Source organism: Lepisosteus oculatus, unplaced genomic scaffold, assembly GCF_040954835.1.
Source record: "Lepisosteus oculatus isolate fLepOcu1 unplaced genomic scaffold, fLepOcu1.hap2 HAP2_SCAFFOLD_70, whole genome shotgun sequence".
Lineage (NCBI taxonomy): Eukaryota > Metazoa > Chordata > Actinopteri > Semionotiformes > Lepisosteidae > Lepisosteus > Lepisosteus oculatus.
Genome location: NW_027168257.1, coordinates 341,788 through 363,300, shown reverse-complemented (window position 1 = coordinate 363,300; position 21,513 = coordinate 341,788). Strand labels below are relative to the sequence as shown.

General features: G+C 44.6%; 3 non-coding genes across 3 annotated transcripts; all 3 read left to right on the top strand.

The window, feature by feature from the left end:
• The first annotated feature begins 7,464 nt into the window (after positions 1–7,464).
• trnas-uga (transfer RNA serine (anticodon UGA)) lies at positions 7,465–7,546 on the top strand. Its single transcript has one exon. It is a non-coding gene; the product is annotated as a tRNA-Ser (tRNA).
• Positions 7,547–15,765: 8,219 nt separating this feature from the next.
• trnar-acg (transfer RNA arginine (anticodon ACG)) lies at positions 15,766–15,838 on the top strand. The gene has a single exon. It is a non-coding gene; the product is annotated as a tRNA-Arg (tRNA).
• A 2,454-nt stretch (positions 15,839–18,292) lies between these two features.
• Positions 18,293–18,365, top strand: trnar-ccu (transfer RNA arginine (anticodon CCU)). Its single transcript has one exon. It is a non-coding gene; the product is annotated as a tRNA-Arg (tRNA).
• Positions 18,366–21,513: the final 3,148 nt, after the last annotated feature.

The window sequence follows — 21,513 nt, the reverse complement described above, 5'->3', positions numbered from 1 at the left end:
CATATAAAATCAACAAAGAGGCGGAGGAAGGGGTTCGACCAGTAATACAAAAACTATTGACTCAAGGCATTGTACGAAAAACACACAGTACAAGCAACAGTCCAATATGGCCCGTAAAGAAAGCCAGCGGAGCATGGCGATTCACAGTTGATTACTCAAAAGCTAATCAACACATCAACCGTCTCACCCCCTTGGTAGCAGACCCCTCTGCTATTTTTCAACTACTGACCCCTGAGCACCAGGTGTTTTCAGTAATTGACATGGCTAATGGGTTCTGGTCTGTTCCTCTACACCCAGAGTTACAAGATTGGTTCGCTTTTGTTGTAGATGGAGAACAATATACTTGGACCAGGTTACCACAGGGGTTTCATAACAGCCCCACCGTGTATCACATGGCACTTCGGAGGCATCTCCGGGAGCTGCCTCAAGTGTCCTCCGTCGTTATCCAATATGTGGATGATATTTTAATCGCGTCTCCTGACGAGGAAACCCACAAGAAGGACCTCCAAATTATTCTCAACCAACTGGTTAAAAAAGGACACAAGGCTAGTTATAGCAAAGCACAGTTATGCCTAGACACCGTAATTTACTTGGGACAAAAGATTAGTCAGGGAAAAAGGGAATTGACAGAAGATCGGGCCTAGGCAATCCGAACACACCCTAGTCCCAATACGGTGAGAGAGCTCCGATCATTTCTGGGTCTGTGCAATTTCAATAGAAATTGGGTTGATGCTTTTTCTGAAAGGGCCAAACCACTTACAGACCTATTAAAGGGGGGAGGGAGGTCCCTTGATCCTATTGCTTGGAGTCCTGAAGCTGAACATGCTTTTAATGATTTAAAACAAGCTCTGTTACAGGCTCCTGCATTGGGGTTTCCTCAGACAGATCAACCATTCTACCTCTACGTAAGTGAAAAGAATGGATTTTGGACAGCTGTACTAACACAGGAACATGGGGGTAGGTACCGCCCGGTAGGGTATTACTCTGGATCCTTGGACGAGGTAGCCAGGGGCTGGGGTCCATGTCTACGAGCCGTTCGGGCCGTCTGTCTAGCAGTACAGGCAGTCAATAACATAGTACTAGATCAACAACTGATTGTTCGATGCCCACATGCGGTACACACCCTCATGTCCCTGAATCGGGTCAGTCAGGTTAATGCGATACGATGGAGCAAGTGGCAGGTCTTGTTAGAGGCTCCAAATATTACCATTGAACGTGAAGGAGCTCTAAATCCAGCCACATTGTTACCTGACCCATCAGAAGCCTACATGTTAGAACACAGCTGTGATGTTTGGGCAATGGGAGAAGATGAGGGCATCAAAATAGCCGAGCAACCACTAAGGAATGAAGACCTCATCCTCTTCACTGATGGAACTTAATTCACAAATTCTAGTGGGGAGAGGAAAGCGGGTTGGGCTGTGACTACAGAACATGATATCCAATGTGGGGGAAGATTTGAGGTACCCACGTCAGCACAGTGAGCTGAACTGAAAGCTTTGGTGGAAGCCTGTAAATTAGCAAAAGGCAAGACCACCATAATATACACAGACTCACGATACGCATTTGGAGTATGCCATGACTTTGGAAGGTTATGGAGTAATAGGGATTTTTTAACCTCTGCTGGCACTCCGGTAAAGAATGCAGATCTGGTGTCTGAGCTGCTTGCGGCTCTCCAACTCCCAAAGCAGGTAGCTGTAGTCAAATGTAAGGGCCACAGCAGAGAGGACACTCCCGAGGCCAGGGGCAATAAGCTGGCAGACTGGACAGCACATCAAGCTGCCCTGGGGCAATGGGAGGAGTGGGCTATAGAAAAACCTCTTCAGATTATTTCAGTTTGCACAGTGAACATACAGGCACTCCGGACGGAACAGCTCAGCGAGCTCCAGGCCCAGGCCCTAAGGATTGAGAAATGGACCTGGATGGAACGCAATGTGGGGCTGCAGAAGGATGGGACCTGGAGGTGCCAGCGTACAGGCAGACCCGCCTGTCCCAAGCAACTAATGCCCTACCTGGCACAGCAAATACACTCCACAGGGCACCCAGGTGTTAGCCAAATGACTCGACACTTTGCTCAGAGCTGGGTGGGCACAGGCGTTGTACCACAGGCGTGAAACCCTTCGCAGCTGATGTGGTACAACGCTGTGGCGAGTGCCAAAAAGCCTCTGGAGCACCGCCGGTTCGGGCTCCTAATCTTCGACGTCCTGCACCCGAGGGGCCCTTTAGACACTGGCAAATAGACTATTGTTCACTGCCACCCTGTAAAGGGAAAACAGATCTCCTAGTGATGGTGGACCAGTTTTCTAGATGGGTGGAGGCTGTCCCTGTCAAACGAGAGACTGCGCAGACAACTGCCAAATATCTCGTGACAGAAGTAATTCCCCGATGGGGACTCCCGTGTCGCATAGACTCAGACCAGGGCACACATTTTACTGGAAAAGTGTGTCAGGTGGTGGCAGACCTACTAGGGATCAAATGGGACCTGCATTGCCCTCATCACCCGCAGTCCTCCGGCATGGTGGAACGGGTGAACCGGACTTTGAAAGCTAAATTGACAAAGTACCACCTGGGAGGGATCCCCTGGGTGGATGCATTGCCCGCCGTACTGTGCAGCATCCGGGCTGGGACAAATCGAATAGTGGGGCTGAGCCCGTTTGAGGTGATCACGGGGCGTCCCATGAGACTGAGTGACTCTCCAGGACATGACAGAGTAGGCTTGAGTATACTAACTGATTCTCTGTTACAGTATTGCAAGTTGCTGACAGAGGCCACCCAAGGAGCCCGCGAGCAGGTCCTGGAGGCGTGGGGACCACCACCTGAAGGAGGGCACGACCTCATCCCAGGAGAGTGGGTGTGGATCAGGAAATTTCCTTCACAGGTTCTCCAGCCCAGGTGGGACGGACCCTACCAGATCCTGTTGACAACTGAGTCTGCGGTTCGAGTGGAAGGAAAAGATCGCTGGATCCACGCGTCACACTGCCGACGAGCCTCATCCCCATTTACAGACTCAGAATGAAATCATTTCTGTCAATAACGATAATTGTTGCTGTAGGACTATGTTCCGCAGGGATTAATGATCATCTCTCCCACAAAGGAGAACATGGAATTAATTCCTTTTTAGGCGTCTCCTATCTGACAGCTAAGAAAACCAACCAAAGTGCCTGCTGGGTGTGTGCCGCATTACCCAAATATGTACAGGAAGGACTTCCTATGGGGGCCATTCCTTGGCGTCTCGAGGAAGTCATAGGCATGATCATTTGGAGGGATAATTTAGGAGATTTTATATGACAAACTATGGGGGTTGCCATAACACGACTTTAACCTGCACAACATTACAATATCTACAGGAGCGAGGCTTAGAGCCCACGAGTTTCACAGGCTCTTACGCTCCTAAATATAACAGAAGCCATACACCACCATACCTGACTCTAAATAAGGAACGTGAGGGAAACATATGTTTTCAGCACACTAATGGTCTGCACTTGGTTGGATGGAGTCGTTGCAACCTTACCATCGCTGCAAATATATCCACCTCTACCTTCCAAATTCCAGGATGGGATCGGCACACCCCACAATTTGGTATAAGCTTCTTATTTTCAGAGGCATGGGGAGCGCCAAACGGAACATATTTCAGTTGTGGAAAACGAGCCTACCCATGGTTGCCAGCCCAGTGGTCTGGCTCATGTTATTTAGGATATGTGGTTCCTCATATCCGTGTTCAAACCCACAGCCCCTTCGGACCTAACCACAGACCACAAAGAAAATTGGCTGATTGGAAATATTATTTAGGTATAATATTTCCACAAGCCGGCATGAACTTTCTGAGTCGAGAGTTAATTCAAATGGCCTCGACTTAAGAAGAATTAGCAAATTCTATCTCATCTAGTCTGAAGGCTGTTAATGATGAGATGGTAGCCCTCAGAACAGTGGCCATGCAGAACCGACTAGCTTTAGATTATGTACTGGCGGCCCAAGGAGGAACTTGTGCAGTAATTGGCACTGAATGCTGCACATATATCCCTGATAATTCTGAGCACATCTCAGATCTGGCCCAACACATTTACAATGAGGGACAGAAATATCAGGACTATTATACTGAAAATTAGGGAATTGGGTCTTGGGTAAAGTCTGTGTTTGGGGCCTGGGGTGGAACCTTTTTACAGTGTTTATTTGTAGGAATAGTATTGTTTATATGTATAATTGTAATCATCACGTGCACAAAAACATGTATCACATCTTGCTATAACTGTGGAACGTACAATGTCATGGCAATACATACCTGTTCGCCAAGAAAGGAAAGATCTGCCCTGACATTGTATGTATAAAAATAGGCTACACTGACGTATGCCATATTTTATAAGGGGGGAATGAAGAAAGATGTGAAGACGGGGGTTTGAATTTAATCCTTTCTGTAGGGGGTTTAGACTTTCAAGCCACAAGCTGGGGTTTATGGCAGGAAAGGGGGGTTAACTGATAAGGATTGCAGATGCAAGCTAGGAACCCCCCTGGGTGTAATGTTAAACTGACCATTTGTCCAGAACATCGTAAACTGGCCAAATACCATGAACCCCCCTCTTTACCATCAGACCGAGTGACGTCAGAAACGGAGAAGAAAACACTATATAACCCAAAAGTTTGTAACAGTACGGGGAACAATACTTCGGTTTTGTTGTTTCTTGCGGGAAACAAGACTTCGGCTTTATTGTTCCTTGCATGCAATAAACTCATCTGTTTTACTTCATCTCGGGATCAAGAACCTTATTTCTTCTGTTACAACAATACTTAGAAGACAAAGATACTGTATCAATTTATGTTGCATTAGCCTGATTATGATTAAAAAAACACATATAATTAAACACGCGTTTACGATTTAAATCAAAACACGATTTAAATCAATATAAATGTTTATATTGTAACGCATACTGTCCAGCCTCCATTTCTCTATAAAAATTTACTCTATTACACACACACACACAATAGAAGCAGGAAGCAGAAGCAGTGACCGTTGTCAGAAGGGAAGAAGGTGACTATTCATTGTTATCAAAAATGACTTAGAATCGATCATGTTGTGATATTTTGAAATATAAAAGTCAATTGATTGTCCATAATATTGCTATTCTATTTTTTCGAAGAAATGTTTGTTAAAAGAAGAGTCCAGCACCAGCTGGATTTGAACACACAACCTGTGAGTTGGTAATCGCGCACGTAGACCAGTAGGCTACAAGGGAAGTCGCATGAAGGTGGAGGCGAAACAGCCCTACACAGCCCTGTCGCAGTACACGAATATAATCATATCGTTATTAAATTCTTTAGATACGCGATTCCATATTATATTAGCAGAAAAGCTTAAAACTACCACTTTTTCACACGCTATTTCACATGCTAGTTAAATACTTCGATGCTTAAAATCGTTAGGGAGAAATGGAATACCGGTGTGTATTTTTCCTTTAAAGTACCGATTCCTGGAATCTGACTGGCTGACACCCTTCTGAAGTGGTTCCATAAAATCTGGTATACGGAAAAGAAAGCGTTGATAAAAAAGCCTGGATTCTCATGTATCTCATACAAGTATCTTTTAAAATAGTCTTTGCTGTGCTCTTGAGGATCCTTGTGATATTTTGAGCTCTAGTTGAATGATAAGTGTTGCATTTTAAATCATTTTCGTAGTTAAAAATTATGAAACGCCCTGTTAAAAGCAAGGGAGTTTTTATGCCCGTTGAACTAAAACAAAATGCCTGACAAAGTATGGCTTGGACAGATTCCAAGTGCTTGTACAAATGTGCTAAAGAAATTATACTTTGAGTATACAGCTTGTCCAAAGTCATTCATTATTAATACTATTAGTAATATCTTCGGTAAAGGCTTTGATGCATAAATATTTCTGATAAAGGTAGGTTGTGTACTTCTGTCCAACTGAGCAATCTTGCTTTCATAAAATATACCAACATTTTAATGACTAATGATTAACATGCTGTAATACACAGTTCAAAATTAAAAGCTCAAATGCTGTACATGAGAGGTTAAGCTCCCCCTGGCGGTTTTACAAGGTGACGCCGGATAGTTTCCAGCATGACGTCAAATGACGCGATTAACCGCGTGATACCGCGTGATACCACGACACACCGACCGGGGTATGCCGCGAAATACCCCACCCGTTTTGAATGGCTGCATCTGTATACAGTACAGTTTGCATACAGTACTGTGTTTATGTTCCTAAACTGATCTCTTTTATGAGCAGGTGAAAGGCATGGTGAATAGGAGATTTTCAAAAATTACTGTGCTTTGCATGATTGGAAACAAATGCGTGATTGCGAAATGCTGTGGTGTTACTTTTACAAAGATGGTCGATGAAAAAAAGAATGTGGACCAGGGCAATACTTTGAGTTTACAGCTTGTCCAAGGTCATTCATTATTAATACTATTAGTAATATCTTCGGTAAAGACTTTGATGGCGACAGCTCAAACATGAGAGGATGAGCTTTATTAGCTCCACCTTGTGGAAATTCCGGATACTATTATTTTAATTGCGGTACTAAAGGAGAATTTACGGTAAGTCGTGGTAGACTGAGTAAAGCGCACCGCAAAATATTGCGGTATCGCCCGCTTGTTTTGAATGGCTGCATCTGTAAACCACAGCTTAAAGAAGAGCACCATCTCAGTGCCATACTAATGTAAATGAAGTAATACTAAGACATGTTCTTATGGATTTGTCTTACCTTGAGATATGTAATTGGATTTCAGGATTAACTTCCACATTCAATGTACTGGTGATTCTTTGCCTGGTCAGTACCTGGGTGGGAGACCTCCAGCGAACAATTAAGCTTGCTGCTGGAAGTGGTGTTAAGAGACTCTTAGGATCTTCCAGAGGTGTCTGTCCAATAGCACTAGTTGCCTTAGAGCTGGCTCAAACATTGCTCAAGAGTCTACCTTTCACAGATGCGCAAAGATGAATGATGGGGGTGCACGCTTCAAGGAGCCTTCCAACTGTAGGGACCGATTAGAGACGTAGCATGTGTTCGTTTCCATATACGCCCCGTGTCTCAACGGTAGGACAGAGTCAAATACTGCCTCGACACGTAACAGCGTTATATTAAACCGCAGGACTTGAGGGCTGTTTTGTTTGAATGTTCAAGGCATTGGTAAGAGCGTAGGTCAAGGGCCATTGGTGCATCTCCTGTAACTGGACTAAAAATGCTATTCAAAGTGCAGTGACTGAAATCGTCGTCCACATGTCTCCGTTGTTGATTGCTTTCTGTCTAAGAACGTTCTGTTTTCATGTCCGAACGGGGAGACTTTATCATTCCAACTTGAAGCCACCCTTAAGTCCTCTGAGGTGTGTGTGTGTGCTTGCACGTATGGCGTAAAAGGTTTCTTAAACGGAGAGCGAACTTGAAAAAAGTTGCCTCCACCGCCGCCTCGCACTCCCTGTTCGATTGTAGCAAGAAGGCAGCGGCCGCGGCGCTCGCTGTAGTCGTGGCCGAGTGGTTAAGGTGACGGACTTGAAATCCGTTGGGGTCTCCCCGCGCAGGTTCAAATCCTGCCGACTACGGTGTCCTTTGCATTTGGTTGCGTGTGTGCGTGTAAAAGGACCAGTGCCGTTTCGTTTTCGCTGGGACCTTTAACACTCTAAATCGCCTGGACCCGCAGCCTGTGAAATCGATTCTTCAGCACCCACGAAGGACGCTTTGCCGCTGGACACAGATACCGATGCTTTTCTGCAACGAGCTTTCCAGCTGAATTTTCTCGGCAGCTCCGTACTGAACCTGTTCTCCATTGCAACATAGCGGAGGCTCGTCACGTCTATAGCAAGGCTGTGTAGGACCGCATACGCCACAGTGACTTGTACACAGACCACATGAAAGGCAAGCAAAATACACTTTTAAAATTCCAAAGACTCACAAGGTCAGAGGAACAGCGATGACCTGAACAGATCTGTTACAGAAGTCTAGGTTGACCTTTTTAGAGCTGTAATTGCATTTTTGTTTAATAGAAGATCAAATCTACTCGCATGTACCAGCACCTTACAGTTTATTGATGTTAATTCTGTTTAAGTAATAAGATTGCTAACGATGTTGGACTTTAGTCGGTGTTTTTTAGAACAAATTGCTTACACTTCTGTAAGGAATACGCAGTACGTGCCTTTGTCAGTCATTGCTCACCATACCTGTAACTTTCTTATCTAACTCACTTCCTCAAATGGTGAAGGTCCACAAACATAAATGAAAAAAAACCCCTTGTTGTAGATGAGGTGCACAAAAAAGCAGCCCCTGATAGTGTATAACACATTTATACTATTGCAGAGACACATGTAACATATATATATACTGTATATATATATGAAACAGAAATAGAAACAGAAACAGGAATCGCTTACTCACCTGGAGAATCTCTGTAGGAATATCTAGCATTTATCAATGGAAATAAAAGCTGCTTTAATACAGTGCATGTTCAAACTCAAACCCTCAGCTGCTGTTCTTGTTTGTTTTGGGACAAATTGCAACTGAGCATCGCATGAGCCGTTACGTACCCTTATCTGTTAGGGAATTTCAAGGGAGGAGTTAGGTCAGAATGGGTAGGCTGCAAAACAACAAGTAAAGATTTATTCCAAGATGAAACCTTGTGGCGGTTTTCTTATCTTTTCAGCATGGACTCAACTTTTACGTGTTCCTTATATGCTATATATGTATATATTAGCACCAATGTCGTTCTTAAAAACTAACATGAAATTGTCAGGGACATTCAGCTATATACAAAGACGAGACAGACAAAGTAATAATTCTATATTAACGTGGCCTACATATTGACGCAATGATCGAACTAACTGACATGTTCTGATTCAGATCCCCTGCAGTTCATGCCAATTAGAACAATAGCAATGCTGAGTCCTCCCAACCCTACTGAGCACAAATTCAGCTGATTTCAATTGAGCTCGGAGCTGGAGATGATCTCCATACAGTTCTGTGTTAACTAGCCCACACTTGCGTGCTAATTTACGGGTTGTAGCAAATGCTTTTCTATAGTTCATATACATGACGGCAACCTGTTACCGAGGAACCTGAGAGGTTTAAAAGCCTCACGAGCCAGGCAGGACTCGACCCTACAATCTTCTGATCCGAAATCAGACGCATTATCCATTACGCCACTGGCCCATAGAACATGCGCTTGCACTCCACCACAGAGAGCTCTACACTGCTACCAGTAGTACACTTCCCCATCTAAATTTTCACAGCAAGAAACTTGTGTTTCCTACTATTTTTATCAGGTTTAAAATATCATCTCCTTAAAACAGAAAAAGTGTTGATGTGTCGTGCTGAAATTCCGATTGATTTTGAATTCAAAGAAAAAAGGTTTTCTTCCAAAACACCGTGAAATTGTCACATCTTGCAGACAATAGGTGTATTCCATGTTGAAAAGAGAAGAAAGAAAACCATGGAACCTTTTACAGGTGTGAGGCTTCTTCAGGTGTGAGAAGACCTCATGGCCGAAACGTTGTGGTTCCTTTCTTCTCTTTTCAGCATGCAATAAACCTATTACTTGTTCCTTTGCAGCCGAGGCATGCTGACATAGCTACCCAGCTGAACATCTTGCAGACTCTACTTCTCTCCTGTAGAAGTAAAGCAGGGCTTGCTGGGTGAGCTTTTGCTCTGGTATGTTAGGTCACGTGTCATGTTAAATCACTTCTTCTAAACACAACATTTGCTGGTGCTAGCTTTCCCCATGAAAAGAGACATTTCCCTTACAGTACATGACATATCGTTTTTCTTCTATCAATAAGTATAGAAATAAAACAAAAGAAAAAATGTTGTCGCCAAAGAATGCACAGCTCTGTCGCCTTGGGGAGGTGTCAAGGGCATTGAGCTCCTTGGACATGAGAAGTGCCAGATAAATGCCATTTCTCATCATTTCTCTTGGCGTCAGTTCTGCTATTAAATGGGAAAGAGGCAACGGGCTCAGAGATTATGTTAAGTGCACACCGAGCGCAGATATGTCCAAGTGTCTGTAAAAGTGCGGTGCTCCCTAGTGGGTTAAAGTGCCTGCCTAGTAAGCAGGCGATCCTGGGTCTGAATACCAGCTGTGCCTCTCTCCGTGTCTTGTTGTGCCAAATGTATCATTTCAGACAAACATGTACAGCTTGGTTCAGTTTAATGCAAGAATTCATTTCCTTTCTGGAATAACTTGTTTTTGAAGAAATCCATACATTTTGTGAAAGATGAAATCAATTTCTTGGTTGTCAGTGAAAAAATATTGCTGGCTACAAGAAGCGCAAACGACTGTTTTCTTTGACCATAAACCTGCAAATGTAGGGAGCACAAAAGGCTGTCAGTCTCTGTGGAGCAATCGGTTAGTGCATTTGGCTGTTAACTGAAAGGTTGGTGGTTCGAGCTTCTCTGGTATGCGTGTCTCAGTTTTTCCAATGTAAACATCATCACCATCGCTAAAGAAGATGGCGCAGAAGGCTCCACAGCCGAAACGTTGTGCTAATTTTTTTCTCTTTTCAGCATGGAGTAAACCTTTGCTTTATCCTTTGCAGCCTAAGCATGCTGACGCAGCTACCTTTCTCTTAACGCGCCTCAATGATTATTCACCAAAACGATCAGCAGAATAAGTCGCCTTTGTGGTGATGTCACTCCTCTGCTTCACAAATGTCCTAAGTGACGGGCCATTTCTTTCTGCCATTTTTCCGGAGCGGTTATTGATTGCTCCATCATTTCCCTCTTACTTTCCATCACTAGATTGAAAAAAAAAACAGAAACAGGCTGACAGGATGACAAATCAAATTGCAAAAACTCATCAAAGCACTCGATAGAGTATTTGAATCCACAAGTAGCTACGAGCAACTTTGTCTTGGCTTGCATGAATGTCGGAAAATGTCAAAAAGAAAAAGATGGTGGCTTTTTCATATTCGTTCTTTTATTTTTAGCTCGTTGGCTCTTCTGTCCATTGTCCTCCTGCCTGGCTCTTGACCTGTGACTGTCTGAACGCACACAGTAGACTTTCATGCGGGGGATTTGTCCTGAGCCTCTGTGAAAGACCCACCCACCCCCATAAATAACTGCTCTAGAAACACATGATTGCAAAACTAAACCACAGCTTAAAGAGGAGCTTGTCATGACCGCCAGGCAGTTAAGACCAACTCTTAAGCGATCTAATCAGCACCAGCAGTGGGTGATTATTAACAAACGCTGCCGCACGAGTTAACCCACCTGCACACACTCCACCGTGCGGTACGCAGTGCTATTTTTACCATCTTTACCTGCTTCCCGCTGCTCGGTATTGAGTCTATTCCTTGAGAGCTCTACCTGGCGTTTTTTCCATTACCTCGTTTATTCTGGATATTGGACTCCCCTTCTGCCTTTTTGACTTTGGACCTCGCCTCTCACCTCGGACTGTTTGCCACCAGTGTTCTCCCTGGATTACGACTTACCTTACGCCTCTTGACCACGAAACAAAGCAAAGCAGAGCAAAACAAAACGAACAAACGAAAACCCTCACGTCCCGCACTTGCATATATCGCCGTTACGTGCCCAAGCGGTATTGTACGTCATCCTAGCACTGCACCCCGGGCGTACGGTATATGGGAACGAGCACACGCCACGAATTGTCTCGAATCACTCCCTACAGCTGTAAGGCGCCTTGAAGCGTGCACCCCCAACTTTCTGCTTTGCCCATCTGTGAAAGGTAAACTCTTGAGCAAACTCTGAACCAGCTCTAAGGAAACAAATCCGATTAGATGTTACTTTGACTCATCTTTTTATGCTCAGTGCTGGATTGCTCAAACTCCAGCTAGGGTTAGGGTTAGCATTCCCACGCTACTTAGACACTTTGTTTATGCTCAGTGCTGGATTTTGGGAACTTCAGGACGAGTGGGAATTTTCTCCTATCTGTCAATTCTGTTTTGTTTTGGAGACTCTTGGCTGCCTATGTTGTACAGTGCAGCGTGAAGGAAACATTTTCCAAAACTGTGTCAGCTCAAAAGTTGTAAGAAAACCTCTCCAGCTACTTTAACTCTCTTCATTTTTGTCATTTAATGTGACACTCGATGTATATCTGTATAACATCAGTTATTCTGTGCGATTGATTCTCATTTCATTCTAAACTCGCCCGCCCAGGGACGCCATTAAATGTAGAGGTTTGATGGGTTTACTGAGACAATTATTAATTGTAGCAATAAACACGAGGTTGTTCGTTGGGGCTTTTAGAAAATCAATCGTCAGAACAACTAACAACGCACACACATATGCAAATGGTGAGGCTCCAGTTCGACACCCAGTTCGACACCACTTTACAGTATATGACAAAAGCATGGCAGACTGTGCCGGACCGGCAGATAACTTCCGCTTATTTTGACCATATTAAACATTGGAAATCTTCCCACTTGCATTTGTGACACTTGATTTTGGCTCCACCTAAGACACTCTTAAATCTTCAAACACTTTTCTCTTCTCCTGCAACACACTTGTCTGTCGGCACTATGTGGCAGCGTTGCATGACAACCCCTCTCACCACGGAAAGGAACCTAACAGCTTTGGTAAGAGAGTAGAATTACCTGAAGAACTGCTTTCCATGGAAACAGGACCAAGCGATGTAGCATTTTTATAGTACCAGGAAAGGAGAAGCGGCACTTCGCCTTTGCCGCACAGGCACAAGGCGACGTGCGGCAGACGCCATAGTCGGTAGGATTCGAACATGAGGGGGGAGTCCCCAATGGATTTCAAATCCATCGCCTTAACTACTCGGCCACGACTACAGCGAGCTCGCCGCTGCCGCATTCCTCCTATAATCTAACACGGAGTGCGAGGTGGCTGCGGAAACTTTTTTAAAGTCGCTCTCCGTTAAAAAAAAAATACCTTTCACAAGATACATGCCGGCAGACAGACACGCCTCAGAGGGTTTAAGGCTGGCTTCACGTTCAAATGATAAAGTCTCCCCGTCCGGATGTCAAAATGCAACTTTGGCAGACAGAAAAAACATCAACAAACCACAAATGTGGACAAGGATTTTACAAGCTGCACCACACTGCACTTTCAAAAGCATTTACATTCGTGTTAGACGCAGGAATTGTCTTTGTTTTGCGCGCTTACGAACGCCATGGAAAACGAAACAAAACAAAAGCCCTCAGCTCCTGCACTTGATTATAATGCCGTTACGTGTCGAAGCAGGAATTTACGTCATCCTACCACTGCAACACGGGGAATAGAGGGAAATGAACACACGCTACGAATCGTCTCAATCACTCCCTAGAGTCGTAAGGCACATTGAAGGGTGCACCCCCATCATTAATCGTTGGGCCTCTGTGAAAGGAAAGCTGTTGAGCAGTCTTTGAAACAGCTCGGATGAAACACTTGATTGCTTCCATGTGCATCTGGAGCCCACTTCTTATTTTCACTTCACGCCGCCCAAAGCATTTCTAAAACAGGAGATTCGCGTTTGGGAATGCGCCCTGCCCTACAAATAAAACAGGTCTACAGGTCTGAAACCTGCTCCACGGAAAACAGTTCTGTTGCGCTTTTGATCAAAGGGAGATTCTCTGTTCTTACTTTTTGATGACATAACACCCAAAGGGGCTTCTTTGGAGCTGGATTCCAACCATCATCCTAAAGTTTCTTGGCGGTATCCTTTACAGTCCTCTGTTCGGTCGACAAGGAACAGAAGGGGGCAGCTTTCCTCACACATACAGTGCAATGTACTGTAGTATTCCCCTTCATTGAATACGCAGTTCTGCATCAGACCTCTAACTCGTTTCCTTAGCTTGGATTTAAGCCACGAAGCAGGCTTCTACTGTATAAACGTCTAGAGGAATCACAAACTATTTGAGAGGCCATCATCCCAGGGGGAACTGACAAAGTCTATCCCTAAACACCTAGCGCAGTCTCTCGAGAGACTGTCAAAAATCGCTTTCTCCCTTGGCAGCAGCGGCACGTAAATACTGTTACTGCCACTGTTCGATACCGACGTTAGCCTTCTATACCATGTTCAGCCACCGCTAGAAAATGTAAGGCTCTAGTACTGGAGCAAACAAAAGGAGGGCCAACGTCGAACGGGCACACGTGTCAGACGTAGAGAACGACGAGGATAGGATTCGAACCCATGCATGCAGAGTACAATGGATTAGCAGTCCATCGCCTTAACCACTCGGCCACCTCGTCGATGAAACTGGGCTGTCCAGACATGAGTTGGCGCGCTCCAGATGATCTTTTTCATTTTTTTTCCCTCGTACTCGAGGGTCCTTTTCCTGTTCCACATGCGATTTCAACATTTTCCTTGGGAGATGTCAAGCCAGCAAGCCACTGCTGTGGTTCAGTGGCCAGTGTGGAGTTCAGTGGCCCTGTTGTACACAGAAAGCACATTGAGCTCCTTGGACATGAAAAGTTCCAGATAAAAGCCATTTGTCATCCTTTCTCTTGGTGTCGATGTTGCTATTGTATGTAAAGGTGGCAACTTGCTCAGCGAGCAGGCGGAGCACACACCGAATGCAGATGTGTCTGAGTGGTGTGTCCAAGTGGCTGCAAAAGGACAACACTCCCAGAGCGCCGTGGCTTAGTTGGTTAAAGCGCTTGTCTCTTAAACAAGAGATGCTGGGTCCGAATCCCAGTGGTGCCTTCTTTGTTCTGTCTTCTTGAACAGAACTGGTCCTTACAGACAACCGCCTACGGCTAGACTTAATTAAATGCAAGTATTCATTTCCTGTCTTTAACGCGACTTGTTTTTCTTAAAATGGATGAAACTTGCAAAACATGAAATACAAACATTGCTAATCAGCGCTAGCGGCTGGCAAAAAAAAAGAAGTCAGCAATGTTTTTTTTCTTTAACCTTAACCCTGCTAATGGAGAAGAGTTAAACGACCGAGTCTATGCAGCTTAAACGGTGCTCACGTCGGGTTCTTAGCTGAAAGGGTGGTAAATCTCGCTCACCCCAGTCCTTAATCTTTTAAAAGGATACAAAATTGAACCTAGTAGCCACATCACATACATCCTGTTCAACGATAAAAAGGTGACATCTATACTCGATCCAGAGTAAATCCCACGTTGAGGGCATATTTTTTTCCACTTTACCATGAGTCGGGCTCAGCTGCACAGAGGCGAGAGCAGAGCAATGAGGTCACGGGGACAGGGGAGTCACACGTTTTCGGTTTAAACACGTGGAAGAAAACTGAGGGATCCACAGTATGTGGACCCTCCGTGCGCCATCAGTCCGCACTCCGGACTCTGAATCCTGCCATCCAAGTTAAGATCTCGGCGGAACCTGAGGTGCAGTTCCTTCTTAAAACGTAATCTGGTGAGCATTTCTAGAATCGTACTTGTATAGATGCAGCCTTTAATGTGTTGCTAGGTTAAAATTGATGACTTCTTGAACTTCAGTAGGCAACTGCCCTCTTGATTTTGGATTTAATTTCTTTATTACAGGGGCGCTTTTATGAAGACAGAGTCATGTTCAGGTACTTTGCTTGATGGAGGAAGCATATTTCGGACTCTGTGATCTGCTCACCTGGAAAGGTCTCCTGTACTACTACAAGAGAGAAGTAGAGTCTGGAAGAATGGACAATTTTATGATGCTTTGGAAGATGTTTTTTTTTCTTTGAAATCGAAATGAATCAGAATATCAGTGCAAAAGACAAACTCTTGGTTTGGTTTAAAGAGATATGGTTTTAAAACAGACAAAATGTAGAAAACAGGTGTTTCTCACTTTTGGAAAAGAATGGACCGGGGGTAATATTTTACTAGTTGCAGTGCTGATCTCACTGGGTTACAGTCCTGCAGTGTCACACCAGGGCCAGTGGCGCAATGGATAACGCGTCTGACTACGAATCAGGAGATTGCAGGTTCGACTCCTGCGTGGCTCAGGTCGTTTTTAAACGCATCGGGCTACTCCCTAAGTAGTCTGTGCTACTTACTGCGTTGTAATCGTACCCAGTAAGAGATTTCCTTCATGTAAATGAACTGCACCTGACAGCTTTAGAAAAACACCTGGGCTCAGTACGGTGCTGAGAGCTCAGCGTTGCTGTTGTTCTAATTAGCACGCACTGCATCGGCTATGAGCCCGAACCTTTCAATTATTCCGATCAGTAAGTCAAAACGTAGTCCACATGAACGGTAGAAATATTCTCTTGTCTGTCTCTTGTTTGTATAGAACTGAATGTCCCTGACAATGTACTGTTAGTTTTAATTGAAGAACGGCATTTGTGTTCAAATATACCAGACAAGTTTATGTAACTGCTCATGCGACACTCAGTTGTAATTAGTCAAGAAATAAAGTCGAACAACAGCTGCGGGTTTGATTCTGAACGTATGAGATTGCAGCGCCTTTTACTTCCATTGACAAATGATAGAGATTCGAAGACAGATCCTTCAGACCAGCAAGCAAACCCACGGCTATTTCGGTTTTCTATCTAGGCAACGTTGGTGTCTGCAATAGCATACATGAAAGCGTGATGCAATTTCTGTGGCTACATTTGTTGCACGTCATGCACAGTAAGAGTGTTTCTAACACCAAATAAAAAGTCAACAATTAGCGATCACGCCTTCTCCTCAGTTAACCCACTGAAACCCTTGCTGTTAACAGTTCTTTACTGCGTGCTTTACCAGCACCTACATATCGTGTCGGTTCTTTCAGCTTTATTCATTAGGTTTTCAAAGGCATAAGTAGAGCACCAGAGGTGCGAACGCAGAATGTATGGTAATCTGAAGAACTGCTTTCCATGGCAGCGGGTCCAAGCGATTTAGCGTTTTTATAGTACCGGGAAAGGAGAAGCGGCACTTTGCCTTTGCCGCGCAGGCACAAGGCGACGTGCGGCAGACGCAGGAGTCGGCAAGTTCCGAACCTGCGCGGGAAGTCCCCAACGCATTTCGAGTCCATCGCCTTAACCACTCGGCCATGACAAAAGCGAGCTCGCTGCTGCCGCATTCCTCCTATAATCTAACACGGAGTGCGAGGTGGCTGCGGAAACCTTTTTAAAGTTGCTCTCCGTTAAAAAAAATACCTTTCACAAGATTCGTGCCGGCAGACAGACACGCCTCAGAGGGTTTAAGGCTGGCTTCACGTTCAAATGATAAAGTCCCCCAGTCCGGATGTCAAAATGCAACTTTGGCAGACAGAAAAAACATCAACAAACCACAAATGTGGACAAGGATTTTACAAGCTGCACCACACTGCACTTTCAAAAGCATTTACATTCGTGTTAGACGCAGGAATTGCCTTTGATTTGCACGCTTACGAACGCCATGGAAAACGAAACAAAACTAAAGCCCTCAGCTCCTGCACTTGATTATAATCCCGTTACGTGTCGAAGCAGGAATTTACGTCATCCTACCACTGCAACACGGGGAATAGAGGGAAATGAGCACAAGCTACGAATTGTCTCTAATCAGTCCCTACAGTTGTAAGACGCCTGGAAGCGTGCACCCCCATCATTAATCTTTGCGCATCTGTGCAAGGTAAACTCTGGAGCAGTCTCTGAAACGGCTCAAAGGAAACACGTGATTGATTCCATGTGCATCTGGGGTTCATTTCTTATTTACATTTAATTCAAGGGAAAGGCTTGGGTCAGTTTCAGACGGCCTCCAACAGCGAGATTCAAGCACCCCACCTTCAGCCCAATCTGCGCCGCCAGAACGCCAACGGCTCCTCTGGTCTCCGGGGTGCGGTTGTGACCCCGTAACCTAAAGTGTTGGTGGCAGACAAATGGAGACTAACAGGTGATGTCCTAGGACATGACTACATTGTGACACTCGGTGGGGATGGTGACCATTGCTTGGAAAAGAGTGCGGGGCCCCTTTAGAAAAACATTTTGTTAACAGGCATTCTGCCTCAGCCTAAACACCTATAGCTTGCAAAGCGCATGCTATTAGACAGGCACCTCTGCAAGACCTTAAGAGTCTCTTAAACTAGTGATAGTAAGGTGTTCCCAGTGGGCGATGTTTGGCTTTCAAATCATCTCTCTGTGGAAGCGCCGAGATGCAGCTGTTTAAGGCTTAGAAGCAGCTGACTGTTTCACTACCTAGCTGATTACTGTCAGTCAGGGAGCTCAGAGGTGAAAAGCCTGTCTGAGAGACAATTCGCCGTCGATCAGTTCAATATGTTCCGTACCAGCTCGGCGCACCTGAGATCATCTTGGTAGCCGTGTAGCTCAGATGAGTGAGAGCGTGTGTGTGTGTACCACCGTGATTGGATGCCGGTCCTTCTCAGGTCACAGTAAACCTTCTGCTGCCTAACTTTCCTAATTTTGGGGATCCCTTTGAAAAAGCAAAGGAAAAAAAAAAACTGGCTCTTCATCAGCGTGATCGACCCAACCCAGTGTGTCCCAGTGGCCTAATGGATAAGGCACTGGCCTCCTAAGCCAGGGATTGTGGGTTCGAGCCCTATCTGGGGTGCTCCTGTCCCATTTTGAGCGTACAAATGTCCTTGTGATTTGCAAAGCTGCAACCCCACCTTACTCAGTGAGCGTCTCTGCTTTTCTCTCACATACAGTTGGGAGAAAAACTTTTGTAAACAGCCCTTCGGAATGATGTGGATTTCTGCATGAATGGCTCCTAACATGTGATCTTATCTTTATCTAAGTCATAATAATTAATAAAGAGAGTCTGATTTCACAAACAACACACGCCCAACATTTGACATTGCTGTTTCTTTATTGACCAAATGGTTTAAACAATCAAGGTCATTGATGGAAAAAGTACGTGAACCCTTATATTAAGGAGCTAGTGGAACCTCCTTTATGACAAAAACCTCAATCCCCACTTTCAGTAGCGGCTGGTCAGACCTGAGCAGCGGTTAGGAGGTATTATGGCCTATTCCTCTATGAAAAACTGTTTCAGTTCATGTATATTTTTGGGATGTCTTGCGCTGAACGGCCTGCTTCAGATCACGCCACAGCACTTCAATGGGATTGGGGTCAGGACTCTTACTTGGCCATCCCAAAATACGGAATTTCTTCTGTTTCAGCCACTCTGTTGTTGATGTACTCCTTTGTTTTTGTCATGCTGCATGACCCAGCGTCTTTCGAGTTTTAGATCACAGGCAGACACCCTGACATTCTGCTGTAGAATTTCCTGATACATCTTGGAATTCATCGGTCCCTCGATGATTGCAAGCCGTACAGCCTCCGCCATGCTTCCCAGGTGGGATGAGGTTTTGGAGTTGGTATGCAGTGTTTTGTTATCTCCAAACATAACGCTGTGCACATTTACCAACAAGTTCAACTTTTGTCACGTCTGTCCACAGAACATTGTTCCAGGAGTTGCTGAGGAACATCCATGTGGTCTTTAGCAAACTTGAGAGGGGCAGTGGTGGTTTTTTTGGGGGGGAGAGCAGTGGTTTCCTCCATGGTGACCTCGCATGATCACCACTCCTGTTCAGATTTCTTCTTATGGTGGACTCATGAACACAGACGTAAGACAAAGTCAACCACCTGTTCGCTAGATCCCATACCCACTCAGCTAGTCAAAGATTCCCTCGAAGGACTGGCAGGACCTATAATTAGTATGATGAATGCATCGCTTGCGTCAGGCGTTGTACCTGATCAATTTAAGGTAGCGGTTGTTAGACCGCTCCTTAAGAAGTCAAATTTGGATCCACAAGTTCTTAACAACTACAGGCCTGTCTCAAAGGTCCCATTTCAATCTAAAAGTCTTGGGAGAATAGTTGTTGCCCAACGTCAATCGTATCTGGATTCAAATAATATACTTGAGAAATTTCAGTCTGGTTTCTGAAACTGCATTAACAAGAGTCGTAAATGATATTCTCTTAGCTACTGATGCGGGGAATGCAACAGTGCTTGTGCTTCTAGATCTTAGAGCTGCCTTTGACACGGTTGACCTCTCTGTTTTGTTACACAGGCTTGAGTTTGAGGTTGGCTTATCTGGAACCGTCCTTCAGTGGTTTACTTCACATTTTACTCATCGTTTTCATTATGTTCAAATATCTAATAATTGTACTGCTTCATCAATGTCACCAGTTCAATTTGGGGTACCAGAAGATCAGTGCTGGGACCAATATTGCTCTCTCTCTCTACATGCTGCTGCTAGGTAGGATAATATGAAAAAATAATATGAACTTTCATTCATATGCTGATGACACTCAAATAAACATTTTGTTTACACCAAACGACAACTCTTCTATTATCAGTTTAGTTAAATGCATTAAGGAAGGAAATACTTGGATGTGTGAAAACTTTTTGTTACTCAACTCTGAGAAAAATGAGGATCTGTTGATCGGAGGCAACAATACTGATAGGACTACTATAACTTCAGCACTTAACTCAGAGGATTTAAACATTTGCCTCAAAGAGACAGCACGTAACCTAGGCGGCATATTAGACACAAGGCTCTTAACAACTTGCATTGTTAAGTGCCTTGGGACAACCTTGTTGTGAAAGGCGCTATATAGAAATACATTGATTTGAATTGAATTGACAATGTAAAATGTTGTGTGTGTTGTTTGTTAAACAAGACTGTCTTTATTTATCAAAAAATAAAAGGAATTTGCTAGGAATGCAAACGTTAGGTTGCGCTTCTTCATGCTGCATCGTCGGCATGAGTGGAGCTTTTTAAACGTCTGTACTTACTGTGCCCCATAAGAAATCGTTTGTCCCCGTTCAAAAGAGATTGTGCGATGTCCTGCAATGTTCGCAAAGCAAACCTTTGACAGTTTGAAAAGAGGAATTTATTCTGCTTCCTGTGCGTGCAGTAGTTACAAAGTTGAACGTCTTTACACGATTTGCTGCAGTTTTCAGTGGGCGGGCTTTGTCAGATGGCTTGGAAAAATGCACTGTGTTTCGGCTCGGGAAACATCATGAGAAGTGTCCTGCATGTTTTCTGTGTATAGCTGTCTTTTAACGCATACAGAATTCATTCGAAATCATTGATTTCTCCAATTAACAAGGGTCCCTTAAAGGATGAGTCAAAGTAACGTCTAATCGGATTAGTTTCCTTAGAGCTGGTTCAGAGTTTGCTCAAGAGTTTACCTTTCACAGATGCGCAAAGAAGAATGTTGGGGGTGCACGCTTCAAGGTGCCTTACAGCTGTAGGGAGTGATTCGAGACGATTCGTGGTGTGTGCTCGTTCCCATATACCATACGCCCCGGGGTGCAGTGCTAGGATGACGTACAATACCGCTTGGGCACGTAACGGCGTTATATGCAAGTGCGGGACGTGAGGGTTTTCGTTTGTTCATTTTGTTTTGCTCGGCTTTGCTTTGTTTCGTGGTCAAGAGGCGTAAGGTAAGTCGTAATCCAGGGAGAACACTGGTGGCAAACAGTCCGAGGTGAGAGGCGAGCTCCAAAGTCGAAAAGGCAGAAGGGGAGTCCAATATCCAGAATAAATGAGGTAATGGAAAAAACGCCAGGTAGAGCTCTCAAGGAGTAGACTCAATACCAGCGAGAAGCTGGTAAAAATAGCACTGCGTACCGCACGGTGGAGTGTGTGCAGGTGGGTTAACTCGTGCGGCGGCGTTTGTTAATAATCACCTGCTGCTGGTGCTGTTTAGATTGCTTAAGAGTTGGTCTTAACTGCCTGGCGGTCA